At 38.5% G+C, this 14,553-nt stretch overlaps 1 protein-coding gene across 1 annotated transcript in view; it reads right to left on the reverse strand.

Moving 5' to 3' along the window:
• The window catches only part of LOC124856613 (immunoglobulin superfamily member 21-like), a 248,988-nt gene that overhangs the window by 148,900 nt on the left and 85,535 nt on the right, over positions 1 to 14,553 (reverse strand). The gene's annotated exons all lie outside the window — the stretch shown is intronic.

The raw sequence follows: 14,553 nt of genomic DNA on the forward strand, positions 1-14,553 counted from the left end.
AATATGCTAATTTTTTGAGAAGGACCTGTACATCCAAAACGCTGCTGCCCACCTGCTAATGGCTGATTAGCGATGTGAGCATATTACCACATTGTCCTCCATGCACCGGTTTTCTGTACATTTCAGGATTGATTTTAAGATTTTTATTTTGGCTTTTAAGTGTTTAAACTGTCAGGCACCTCCTTACCTAACAGATATTCTGCACAAGGAGAAGTTTGAGGTCAGAACTTCTATTGCTTTTAGATGTTCTAGAATTTTCGTCTTGCTGTAAGGATGGCCAACCCCTTGAATGATTTTAAGTGCCTAAAAAACACATCTTTTTAACTTTTAATTCCATGTGATCAGATATATCAGGCTGTTTGTAATTATTAGACTTTTAATTTTATTTTTTCTTAATATTTTAATTGTATTTAGCAGTTGTTTTGTTCTTGGTTTTTTGTGGTATTGTTGGTCTTTGTGTCAGTCAATCATTCAGTCATTTTCTACCGCTTCTTCCATAGTGGGTCGTGGGGAAACTGGTGCCTATCTCTAGCAGTCTATGGGTGGGAAGCAGAGTACACCCTGGACAAGTCACCAGTCCATTGCAGAGCAACACAGACACACACAGGACAAACAACCATGCACACACTCATTCACACTTAAGGGCATTGTAGAGAGACCAGTTAACTTATCAGTCATGTTTTTGTACTGTGGGAGGAAGCTGGAGTACCAGGAGAGAACCCACACATGCATGGGGAGAACATGCAAGGCAGCAGTGCTACCAACTGCTCCACAGTTCCACCCGGTGTTTGTGTCTTTTGGTTATTTTTAAGTTACTGCTTTCTTTTTATTTTTGGACCTGTTCAACGATTTGCTCACTTGGGTGTGTGAAGTGCTGTATAAATAAAGGTTGACTGATTGATTAGAAGGGGAACTGTGGACCTGGACTGAGGGCATCTTCATGCGGTGGAAGGAGCGCTTTGACGATCTCCGCAATCCGGTCACCATGTCCTCCACGGAGGAGGCAGAGCTTGGTGCGTTTGCACCTCAGTTATGGTTGAGGTGCAAACACACCCTCCATTTCTGCTATCTGTGGGACTCCTTCTCTTTTCCAGGTACTCCCAATCCTTGTGGTTTTTAGTATAACAATGGCCACCAGTGGGCTCTACATGGACAAACTGCATCAGTTTATTATTATACTTAGTACCCCTACACATAGCCCATTCTAAATTGGCTAAACTCTAAAACTCAGTAGTTTGATCTAACCTCCCCAACAACCCTACACCATTCAAAACCCTTTGTAAAGTGCCTTGAGACGACATGTGTTGTGAATTGGCGCTATATAAATAAAACTGAATTGAATTGAATGTGATTCCATCACTGTGGGATAGGTCGCCAAGGTAGTTAAAAAGCTTCCCAGTGGCAGGGTGCCAGGTGTGGATGATATTTAGCCTGCGATTCTGAAGGCTCAGCAAAATTTGGGGCTGTCATGGTTGACACAGCCCTTCAATATTGCATGGAGGACCTGGACAACACTGTTGGAGTAGGAGACTGCGGGTGGTGGTCTCAATTTTTAAAAAAGGGACCGGAGAGTGTGTACCAATTATTGAGGGTCACACTTCTCAGAATACCTGGGAAAGTTTACTCTGGGGTGTTGGAGAGCAGGCTTGGACGGATTTAAGATGAGCAATATGGCTTTAGTGCTTGCCATGGAACAGTGGACCCAATCGTTACCCTGCTGGAGTTGCTGCGGGGGGCATTGGAGAATGCTTCTCCAGTCTACTTCTGTTTTGTGGGTCTGAAGAAAGCCTATGACCGTGTCCCCCGAGATATTTTGTGTGGGGTGCTGAAGCAGTATGGGGTATGTTGGTGGCTTTTAAGGGCTATCCAATCCTTGTATGCCCAACAGGAAAACTGTGTCCACATTCTGGGCACAAAGTCGAGCCTGTTCCTAGAGCATGATCAACTCTTCTAGGGCTGCATCTTGTCAACGATCCTGTTTGTGGTGTTAATGGACATTAACACCACAATGGAGTATTACAAGGCATAGTCATGGAAAGGAGGGTATCTGGTTTGGGAACCTCAGGTCATCTAAACCCATCATTTAAACATTCATAGTGTTCCTTTCACATTCTAAGAATAATGCGCCGTTGGTTCTGCAAATTAACCGTGAATAAATTAAACCCTTTTAATTTTACAAATACACATGCTGGACTCATCAGCCACTTTATTCTACTGTATCTAACCAGTGTTTTTCAACCCTGGTCCTCAAGGCACACTGCCCTTATGGCTTTAGATGTCTCTCTGCTTTGAAAAACCTGATTCAGATTGCAATTCAGCAAAAGGCTGTTAATCAACCATCAATTTGAATCAGGTGTGCTGAACCAGAAAACATCTGAAACATGCAGGCCAATGTACCTTGAGGACCAGGGTTCAAAAACACTGATCCGAACTACGAATGGTGAAGATGAATAACACAGCACATGTATTTCCAAGGCAACTTTTAAAAGCAACCATTTCATCCAGTTAATAGCCCTAATTATTGATTAATACCACACAGACTAGGAGAAAGATTATAAAATACTAATTCATACACTTACAATGGCATCACAAATACATCAACACTTTCAGGTGGATTTTATTCTCCATTCATTTGTATTATGCATGTCCATGTAAAATGAAGTGTTACTGTCAAAATGTCACACAATTAGCTGCTTAGCAACACTTTTATCAAGTACCTTTTTGTTCTTTTATAAATATGATAAAGAAAAACCTAAGGCTTTTTTTTAGAATATACCAACATATAAAAATGTTAAACTCATCTTTGCCTTTTTGCAGATGATGTGGTTTTGTCGGCTTCTTTAGGTCAGCGTGCGCTGGAGCAGTATGCCACTGAGTGTGAAGTGGGTGGGATGAGAGTCAGCCCCTCTGAGTCTGATGCCATAGTTTTAGACCGGAAAAAGGTGGACTGACCCATCTGGGATGGGGGTCAGTGTCTTGTCCATGAGTGACAGTAGGATTGAACGAGAGATGGACAGATGGATTGGGGCTTCATCTGTAGTAATGCGAGCGCTGCTCCCGTCTGTTGTGGTGAAGGAAGAGCTGGGCCAAAAAGCAAAGCTCTCAATTTACCAATCCGTCTATGTTCTGAACCTCACCTATTGCCATGAGATATTGATCATGACCGAAAGAACGAAAGCCCAGATACAAGTGGCCAAAATGAGCTTGTTTTGGAGGATGGCTGGACTCAGCCTTGGAGACAGGTCCCACTGGGAAGAGAGCACGGGGAAGACCCAGAAATTGCTGGAGGGGCTATATATTCTATCTGGCCAGGCTCCCCCAGAATAAGCTGGAGGATGTGGCAGGGGAGAGGGATGTCTGGGGTTCTCTGCTGGACCTGTTGCCCCTGAGACCCAATGTCGGATAAGCTGAAGATAATTGAGGGATGGATGGATGGATGGATGAATGGCCCAATATAAGTCAAATTTCCTTGCCTTGCTTTGTCTCAAGGACTCCAACTAGATTGCAGAAGTTCTTACAAACCAGAATGTTTGAAGAGAAACTGCAGATTTAAATTTTGAAATTAATTACAATCTTTATAGTGGTGTCGGCAGAAAATGAGCTGCACTTGATTAATGCCAAAGGAAATATGTAAACATGTAAGATGTAAATGAAAAAAATGTTTGCACTGTAAAAATGGCTCAATATTTACAGAATGCATTACTGGCAATGACACTAATAAAATTATTATTGGACTTAGCCTTGAATGTCTGGCAAAATGTTTGACAACGCTTGTTATAGTTTTAACAGATTTTGATGATAGAATATTTTTATTTATTTAAATAACTGTAAAAGAGAAGAAAATGAGAAGCTGTTAGGAAAAAAAAAACAAAGAAATTGTTTCCAAAATACTATTTCAATTGAAAATCCTAGAATGTATTGTTTTAAGGTCACTGAAAATGTCAAAAGTTTTTCATTGTTTATTATACTTGTTAAGACCTATGACATTATTTTACCATCCACATGGCATTAGATCAGCATGCGTGAAATTTCAGCTGTATGAGTTACACAAATTAGTTTTTATGTTAGTTATGGTATATCCCAAAGCTGTCGGGTAGTTCAAGAGCAAAACATTTGCTAGCCTTTTTAAGGTTAATTTAAATGTATGTTGGGCTGTTGCTGCAAAAGACAAGGGTCAGTTCTCAGGCATATTAGGGAATAGAATGATAAAAAGTTTGCTTTTACAAACAAGATATACAATTTTTTAAGCGCTGCCCTTTCATTCATGCATGAAGATGACATGATAACAAGACCAACTCAACAGCCACAAGATGGCATTTAAAAAAAAAGAACTTGATTGCTTGGATGCAATCTCCTCTTTCAAAACCTTTAGAGGCCCTCTGGCGATAAGTGCCATGATGAGCATCTGTCATGGCTGATAGTGTGACTCAGACCCAGCAGAAGAATGATGTCCTGGATGAATATCGTTTAGCCCCGGTGGGACTGTGCTATACCACTTCTGTGTTGCCTTTGAGTGTCTTGAACCTAGAGGTCAGCATCTCATTTTACACGGATAAAAATCTATTACAAAATCTATCTCTTTCCACTTGCATTTAACCCACTGGGGAGGAGAAGCTTTCCTCTAATTGTTTTTCCTTGGCTGCAGAGTTGGTCTGGTTATGACAGGGCCAAGTCTATATTATTGCTCTGATCTGTGACTAGGTCATCTAAACCCATCATTTAAACATTCATAGTGTTCCTTTCACATTCTAAGAATAATGCGCCGTTGGTTCTGCAAATTAACCGTGAATAAATTAAACCCTTTTAATTTTACAAATACACATGCTGGACTCATCAGCCACTTTATTCTACTGTATCTAACCAGTGTTTTTCAACCCTGGTCCTCAAGGCACACTGCCCTTATGGCTTTAGATGTCTCTCTGCTTTGAAAAACCTGATTCAGATTGCAATTCAGCAAAAGGCTGTTAATCAACCATCAATTTGAATCAGGTGTGCTGAACCAGAAAACATCTGAAACATGCAGGCCAATGTACCTTGAGGACCAGGGTTCAAAAACACTGATCCGAACTACGAATGGTGAAGATGAATAACACAGCACATGTATTTCCAAGGCAACTTTTAAAAGCAACCATTTCATCCAGTTAATAGCCCTAATTATTGATTAATACCACACAGACTAGGAGAAAGATTATAAAATACTAATTCATACACTTACAATGGCATCACAAATACATCAACACTTTCAGGTGGATTTTATTCTCCATTCATTTGTATTATGCATGTCCATGTAAAATGAAGTGTTACTGTCAAAATGTCACACAATTAGCTGCTTAGCAACACTTTTATCAAGTACCTTTTTGTTCTTTTATAAATATGATAAAGAAAAACCTAAGGCTTTTTTTTAGAATATACCAACATATAAAAATGTTAAACCCATCAGATGGTTGAAGATTGTGTTGAACTCTATTTAAAATGGACAAAAAAGCTTAAAAGCTTTCATTTCTTTCTGTGAAAAATAAAGATTTAATTAAGGAATTGAAATACTTCCTTTTGCTTTACAACCCTAAAGAAGTTCTCTGCAATGCAATGTGAGAGAAGATGATATACATTCACAGGTAAAACTTGTTTTTTACATGTGCAATGTAGTTTTTAGACATTTTGATGGTTTAATCTGTACAACACCTGAAAATTCACATGTAAAAACAATACTTGCATTTCTATTTCTCATGTAATATCCTTGGTCAATCACTTAATCTGGATGGCATTAAACTGGCCTCCGGTAATAAAAGTAAAAAACCTCGGTGTTATTTTTGACCAGGACATGTCATTTAAATCCTAAAGTAAACAGTGTTGGACCACTTGTTTGCTGAATATTGGACCATGTGCATGTTGTCGAACGTCACTATGCCTTTCCAACGGCATCGGCCATTTTGTATCCAGGACAGTCCGCTCCGACATATCCCGTCGAACACTACGACTGATATGACGAGGCGTCCCAAGTCTGACGTCACAAGATGCTATATAACAGGGCCTCCATTTTGAACCCCCGCTTTTCAGCTGGAGAGCGGGTTCGGTTACCAACATCTGAAGCATCACCTGGAGAACAGTCCTGAGTGGATCTCATTTATTCCCTCTCGTTGGTCAACGAACAATTCATAACTTAGGTTTCTGGACTAAGAAGGCCAGCAATTTCACTTTGCCGATCGAAGATGTGAGTTTAACACGTAACTAAAAACACAGAGTTTCGAGGAGACAAACCGCCACCGTGTTTCATCCTAAATCGACTTTGATGGTCAGATTACGTTTTTTTCCCTTTTTGCCAAGGAGGCCAAAGGACGAAGACTGACCGCTTTCTTGGAGTGTAACTGCGGACACGCAGCAACGCTTCACCCCCCTTTTTCCCTCTCACTCGCTGCCCCAGAAGGAGGCTTCACCAAGTAAAACCCATCCTTTATTTTAATCTTTTTATTTCTTTATTAGGAATAGCCGGGCAGGGTAGAGGAGATTTTTAGTGCAGTTAGAATCTAATGTGTTCTGAATGATATGTGCATGTAACCTTGTTATTGAAACTTTGATGTGCTGTGTTGACATCTGGAAGCCGCTGCGCTCCCAGCTCTGTGCGTGTTTGTGGTGTATTGAACACCTGAGAGTAAGGGCAGGTGCGCTGTGAGACTGGACTGCTAAAATAACCTCATGGTGAAATTCCCCATTTTTCTTTGTCTTCAACCTCACTGCTTGCTAGCTTGCCGCCAAAAGTTTTATAACTCTTTGTCTGCTCAGGAGTTGGCGGAGGTTTTATGACTGAGTATAACTGAGTTACAGTGGAGCTGCGCCCCCACCCTCCACTCACCACCACACCCCTTTGTCATATTGTTATTTTTGCCATAACTGCTGGTTGGTTCCATACACACCTTAGTTAGATATTTTACCCCTTTTATGTAGAACTTTGCATGTTGAGTAGGTGAAGATCATTAAATCGGAAGAACGGATTGTATCAGGCTGTGATTTAATAAATATTCACATAGATGATAATATAAGGCGTTCTGTGTTTATTTTGTGCAAGAGTGATTCGTCAGTCAAGATAAGGTTAAAAGTTCCACATGTTTCGGCAGAAACAGTTGATTAAACAGTGACATCTCTGGTAATAGTTATTAATTTTTACGGAGTATTTAACGGTTGTAATTGTCAAAGGCGTTGAGCCACAATTACAACACCAGAAACATCTCTGGTTTCGATTCATAAATGAGGATTTTGGTTAAGAAATTGATTTTGTCAAATTATGATTTTTAATTATAATTATTGATCAAGATTAATCAATCAATAATTATAACTCCCAACAACAGGTTTCTAGGATATCCTTCTTTCGCTTTCGAAATATTGTCAAAATTAGAAACATCCTGTCCAGGAGTGACTATTTAATGCATTTGTAACTGCAAGTCTGTACTGATGTAATTCTTTCCCATCTGGATGTCCACAAATGTAGTTAAAAGCATTCAGCTTATCCAAAATGCAGCAGCAAGAGTTCTGATGAAAATTTAAAAGTGAGGTCATATTTCTCCTATTTAAGCTTCCCTTCACTGGCTCCTTCTCACATATAAAGTCCTTAATGATCTAGCTCCATCACACATTAGAGATCTGATTGTTCCATATATTCCTAACAGAGAACTTTGTTCTCAGACTGCAGATTTACTGGTGGTTCTTAGAGTCTCTAGAAGTAGAATGGGAGGCAAATCTTTTAGTTATTATAGGCTCCGCTCCTGTAAAACCAGCTCCCAGTTTTAGTCCGTGAGGCAGACACACCACGTACCTTTAAGACTAGGCCTCAAACGTTCCTTTTTGATAAAGCTTGTAGTTAGAGTGGCTTATGTTATCCTGAGCTATCTCTGTAGTTATGCTGCTTCATGCTTAGACTGCTAAAGGACATAATGACCACTTTCCGTCACTCACACATTCTTCTCATATATTGCAATTTTGCATTCTTTTCTGTTATTTCAGCTTTTAAGTTCAGTTTCTTTCTGTTTTTCCTCTTTATTGACATTACATCTGGTCTGGCATTCTACTGCCAACAACTATCTGCTCTCCTTCTATAGATGATACATGGCCCTGTCTTTCAGTGTTTAACCCTGTCTCTCTCCTAGACATAGTTATTTTCTGAGCTTCTACTGCAATTAATTGTATGTGCTCTCTTCCATTCTATAAACTTGACTGAGAGCTTATTTGTTTAGTTGGGCTTCTATCCTAGATGAAGCCACTACTGCCATTAACCTTTAACTGTTCTTTAACATAGAAAGTACTCCTGGATCAGTGCTTTTGTGTTTTTGTGTGCATGCTCTGTCTTTTCAAAATCCCAGTCGGTCGTGGCAGATGGTGTGTTGGGACCTACAGCCATGGATTTCAACATTAAAACTCCGAAGGGGAAAAGGTGGGTAGCAGAGGACTTCCCATGATGCCACTGCCCGAATAAGACCCCCACCCTTCCCACATATCGCTCTCTTCCACACGGCCTTCCAGAGGGACCGGATAGGGGAGGAAAGTGCGCTGATGTCTTTTGCTGGCAAAAAGACATAAATTCAACTGGATCCAAAGCCATATGATCATCGATCATATGCAAAGTTAAGTAGAATGAAATACTGTCTGTATTTTCATTCATGAACGGGGATAATTAAGGTACAAGCATTGCTGACTGTCTCTCCGAGGCCCCGCAGATGCAAACGGTGTTCGAGAAAGCCCCGGCCTGAAGGAAGACGGCAGAAACCTCTCTGGAGCTGGCGGCGAACGCAGAGGTTAGCTACCGAACTAACCGCGTGTTGATTGTGGATACCTTCTTCAAACTTCGCCCTTGGACAACATTCCCTCACCATGGTCAGAGGTTAGGTTTGGGCAGATTAACAGTTAGGATGAAATAATCTGAACGTTTTCATTCTATGAAGTTTTGTTTTGTGGAACCTGGCTATCTTAGTGCTAGTAGGCTCGCTACGGCACGTGCCGGTTCTGTGTTCTTTGTATGTTTTAAAGTTAAGATAAACTTTATTTAAAGGGTGGTTTTAACCAGAACATTGCTCATAACGCGCCGTCCGCTCTTATGCATTTTAACCCTTTTATTAATCCTGGTATTTTAAAGGTATGTGTTGATTCCGGTGCTAAGCTATCCGCTTCTTTGTTAGCTTAACGGCTAACCGGTAGAGAACATGTGCTACTAAAGACTATTCAAAAGAAAGGTTGTTGGTTTTCAAGCTAGTGAATAATAGTCCCTGAACATCATTTACTATATTTGATAACTAAGTAAACACCATTAAGCCCCATTTCTCCAGAAAGATTTGTCTCTTTTCCAAAATACTCTGTTAATAATATTTCTTCAAATATTATTTCAATAAATAAAGGCAGTTAATTAGACACCGTTGTCATCCAGGAGGTTGGTTTTATTCAGCAGATCATTATTTAAAACATTATTTTATTAAAATAATATTTTATCTGATCTTGCATTGTGAAGGGTTGTCTAGATGTTGCTGATTATTGCCTAAGTTATTTCCAAGACTAACTTAACTTCATTTCCGGATTCTTCAAGATAATCCTTGGTTCTCAAACATAAACATTGCATGGTAATGTTGTATCACTCTTTTGGTCATGATTTCCAATCATCTTTAATCAACTTGTTTATATTGTACATAGTCCATTAGTCTTCGTTATTCTTTAATTCTGCTTGGTAGTTTAGTTGGATTGTTTTAGCATAGTAAAGAGTTTGTTAATTGAAATATGTTTGACTTTGAGTTGACTTATTTTTGTTAATAAATTCTTGTATTTTAGGAAATTGTATGATCTCATTCCATGTGTGTGCAGAGTTTATGCTGTTCAATATTGTCAGAGCTCGTCTCACACCTTTCTATTTTGTCCTAATACCATCGCCTTACCGGGCTGGTATTCACAGGACAACCCTTAACAGACCAAAATATTATTTGATAAAATATAAAAATATTAATATTAATTATTAAATAATATTCTCAGATTCATATTTACAACAGGTGGTTGCAATCTATGTTTCCTTAGATAAAGAACTTTAAAACCAATTTGAATAATAAACTGAATTTGAAAGCACTGTTTAACTATAATAAATTAAAATGTATGTATATGATTTGGATTCTGTAAATTTCAATTGAATTGACTTCTTTTTGTAAAGTGCCTTGAGACAAGATGTTTTGTGAACTCGCACTAAAGAAAACTATACTGAATTGAATTAAATGTAATAAAAGAAAAGCGAACGCACACACACACATGGAATCTGATACTAGTGTGTCCCAAGACAACATCTGTCTGAGGTGCCTAAAGTGAAATAATAAAAAATAAAATGACTGGAGAAAAATTATCTACTGTGTTGAAGTCCCGTACTCCTCTTGCTTTGTTTGTAGCCAGCAACTCATTTGGTACATTTATGGGATACTTGTTCGGTAACATTTAATCAGTACAAAAAAACATTTTACTATGCCACAGGGCAGCTTGAGGGCCACACACTTGTTCTAAAATAATTTGTGTTGTGTTATAAAAGGGAGAGTATGTAATATAAATGTGGCATATGTTTAAAACAAACTGACCAACTTTTTTGCAGATAAGTAATCACTATAAGCTATCTATTGTGTTTCTGGATGAATGTTGATTTTTTTTTTTTGGAAGACTGTCCTCTCCGGTGTCAGATGCTGTGCAGCTTGGAGGATTTTCCTAATACTTTGTATTTTTGGACATTTGTTATGATGCATTGGGGTTGCCAAGGCAATGCATCATAACAAATGGGTTTCTTACAACCAGGAGCAGCTGATTAATATCTCAAAAGCTCAAATAATACTTCAACTACAACCCCAAATCCCCGATGAGTTGAAAAGGAGACGCCGTGGATGCAGAGCAGGAGCTAAGAGAAAAGAGAGAAGGAGGAAGTTCAAACCATCTCTTCCGTCGATTATGATGGGCAATGTGAGATCGTTGGGAAACAAGTTGGATGAACTCCAAGCCCTACAAAGGACCCAGCCAGAGTACCGGGCATGCAGTAATATGTGTTTTACTGAGACATGGCTGCAGGATCATATCCCCGACTCCAGCATCTCTCTGCCGGGCTTTTTAATCATACGAGCAGACAGAGATTTAAAGAGGAGCGGCAAATGTAAAGGAGGTGGACTGGCAGTGTTTGTGAACAACAGATGGTGTCATCCAGGACATGTTACTGTGAAGTGTCATCTCTGCAGTCCAGATATTGAACTGTTGGCAGTACGTTTTCATCCATATTATTTACCCAGAGAGTTCACCAGTGTTATTTTGGCAACAGTTTAGGTTCCACCTTCCGCTGTTGCCGACACTGCATGTGATGCCATCACCTCAGTTGTTGCTAAGCTACAGACACAAAACCCCAATGCTTTTGTGGCAATTTCTGGTGATTTTAACCATGCTTGACTCTCTGCTACACTTCCAACGTTTCAACAGTTTGTCAGCTGCTCTACCAGAGAAAACAAAATATTGGATTTGTTTTATGCAAATGTCAAGGACTCATACATCTCTACAGCAAGACCTCCTCTAGGCAAATCAGATCACAATCTTGTTTTTCTCTGCTCGAAATATAAGCCCCTTAAATATAAATATAAATATAATATAATATAAATATAAATAAAATATAATATAAATATAAGCCCCTTGTTCAGAGGCAACCTGTAATAAAGAGGACTGTGAGAAAATGGTCACAGAAGCTCTGCAAGGTTGCTTTGAGGCTACAAACCCTCATAATGAGCTACAACAACATTTAATTTACCTTTGGGATTAATAAAGTATTTTTGAATTTGAATTTGAATTGAATGTATTAGTTTGAATTTTTATGTCAGCTTCAAGGTGAGATTTTGACAATTAGCAAATGAAGAGGATGTATTGCAGACACAACCATGGTGATTGTTATTGTAACCATCAATGCATTAATATTATATTAACGAACATTAATATTTACATGTTGAGTGCAAGTAACAGTAGGTAGTCTTTATTTTATTACTAAGTAATATTACAATGTTATCGTTGTCATTTTGTTGCAGTTTCTGTGATGTAACAGCAGATTGGATATGACATATATTCACATGTTTGCTAATCCGAATAAGAATGCTAGCATGTGAAAAAGTTTCTAAGTCATTTCTGTAACCTTAAACCAGTAGGATAATGTGTCACTAGAGAAAGACAAATGACTTGCTGAGGAAGGCGAGGCACTGCCTGAATTCTTTAAAGTACTTTTCCCCATCTTTGTAAAAAGGGTTGAATGCTGTGAAATATATGACAACTATTTATAACCCCATTTAAAATTCTATGACAAAATGAATAAGAAACCCTGAGGCAGCACTGCATTGAAAGCATGATTGTGAAGTGTAAATGTCCGAATGGGCACTTCTGAAAATGAGAGCCAGTGAAAACAGTTTGCTGCTGCATCAACAAAAGTGAGTTAAAATGCAGTGATACAACAAACAAGATTTAGAAATGCAACCACATTTTCTGAGTCTGAAATTGCTTAAGAAAGCAAAATGAAAAACTCACCTATGGTCTTACAAATTGAAATTAGAAAATCTTTCTGTGGGATAAAGAGGTGAGTTGCAGTCTGTGATCTTACTTGCAAAGAGTTCAAAAGCTCTTCTCTGTGATGGTTATAGATTAGTGTGTGGAGGAAGGGGCTTCAAAAGTCACATAAATGCTAAACAATATGGATAAACATAAGAATCACTCCATAATTTGTCCACATGCTGAAACTGCATTACTATAATCCAGACTTGTACTACTTAAAAAGTCTATATAACAAGAAAATAACTGAAAAAAGAACCTGATGGCACAAAGATATCTTATATAAAGTGAAAAGAGAAAAACCACATCAGTCTTCTGTGTTTATTGGTTTGTTAAGCATGTAAAACTGCATCAAAAAAGCAAAGAGAGGGAGCTACCAAATACATAAACTAAATGAGTAATTGTTTTGCTCTATTTATGCCCCCATAGAACCTCAGAGAGTGTCACTGAGCCAAAAAAGAGACCAGAGCTAGGACTCCTCTGGCATGACAATGACTTCCTCCTCCAATGCAAATGTCACAAAGAGGCTCTGATCTACTCCTAATCGCTAAGTAATCACTTTCTTGTTTGATCATTATTTGATGGTAAGAATAGATTTAAAAAATCTGATATTAATCTGATATTCTGCTTGGGGGATTATAATTTTTCAAGATTTGTTGAGAATGTAAAAAATAAAGATAGTAAGCCTAGAAAAGACACAAGCAGAAGCCAGTGTTTTGCAGTCTAACTTAAAATGCTGCCCTTAGTGGTTTTTGTAATTTTGTGTCATCATATCACCATTTGTACTGTTTCTTTCTGTCTTGGAAAGTTCAACAATCTATTTTAAGATGAAACCATAAATAAACCATCACATCCATACATTTTCCCTGGTAAATGATAGGTTTGGTATAGCTATTGAACTATAGCATGTTTTAATTATATTGTGATGAGGTAAAGTAGTCAGTAGGGGAAGAACAATCAAGTGACCTCAGATAGTTTTTTCCATACAATCATTTGTTCATTTACCTCATTAATTAGATCCAGAGTATGTTTTTGATAGATGCTTCAGGAGCTCTGGGAGATGCTGACAATAGGGAGGTATTATACACTCCAAGCAGCGTGGAGACAAAATATCCCATTGTCATCACAGTCACTAGAACCAAAAGCTTTCAGACAGGAATAGTAATGATCTGTCCCTTTGTTTCCATTAGCATTTGTGGGTAACAAAAGGGTGTCATCCTGTACTTTGGCGACATGAAGTGTGTAATTATCATTCCTTGTATAACAGGCTGCTTATTTGCCCCACTGACATCCTTAAAAGGGGAAGGTTGCAGTGCAGTGATCCATATCACCTTATCTCCTGTTCCCCTGGGGGCACCACATTCGGCATGGAGTAGCAGGCTAATAAAGATGGCAGAGGTCTGTACCTTAGTTTCGGGGGGCAAATTACATTATGTATTTAACCACCAAAACAGGACTTCAGCTTGTTTGCACTGAAACGAGAATCTTAATATTTTTACGTCATGGTAATATATGGCTTCATGTTATGTATTTAACACCTGACATTCTACCAAAATCGCATTCATAGTGCAAGTAAAAATGTCAGCACTTTGAATTTTTAGTTAGTAAATTAAATAAAAAATCTTAAGAATGCAACAGCCCACAAAAGTAGTATAAAAAGGCAGGACTATGTCCATATTCTGTGTCAGGTAAATTCTTAAAATGCTGGCTGGATAATCTTCAGACTTTACACTAAGTTCTTCTTTGACCTATTCAGAATAGATATTGTCCCCAACTAAGATAGATAAAATGTAATATTTGTATGAAAATCATAAATATACATAAATTAAGGTTACTTCTTTTGATACACTTTAGATCACAGCTGCAAGTCAGGCAGAGGGGGGAAATGAAGGCAGTGTAATGCTCATTCCCTCACTTTAATAATGTTAGATGGTCAAAAAAGCAGTTTAAAGAGAAAGGCAAAAAATGCTACAGCAGAGCAGAGCA

The sequence above is a fragment of the Girardinichthys multiradiatus genome, chromosome 20 (assembly GCF_021462225.1).
Source record: "Girardinichthys multiradiatus isolate DD_20200921_A chromosome 20, DD_fGirMul_XY1, whole genome shotgun sequence".
In the NCBI taxonomy this organism is placed as follows: domain Eukaryota; kingdom Metazoa; phylum Chordata; class Actinopteri; order Cyprinodontiformes; family Goodeidae; genus Girardinichthys; species Girardinichthys multiradiatus.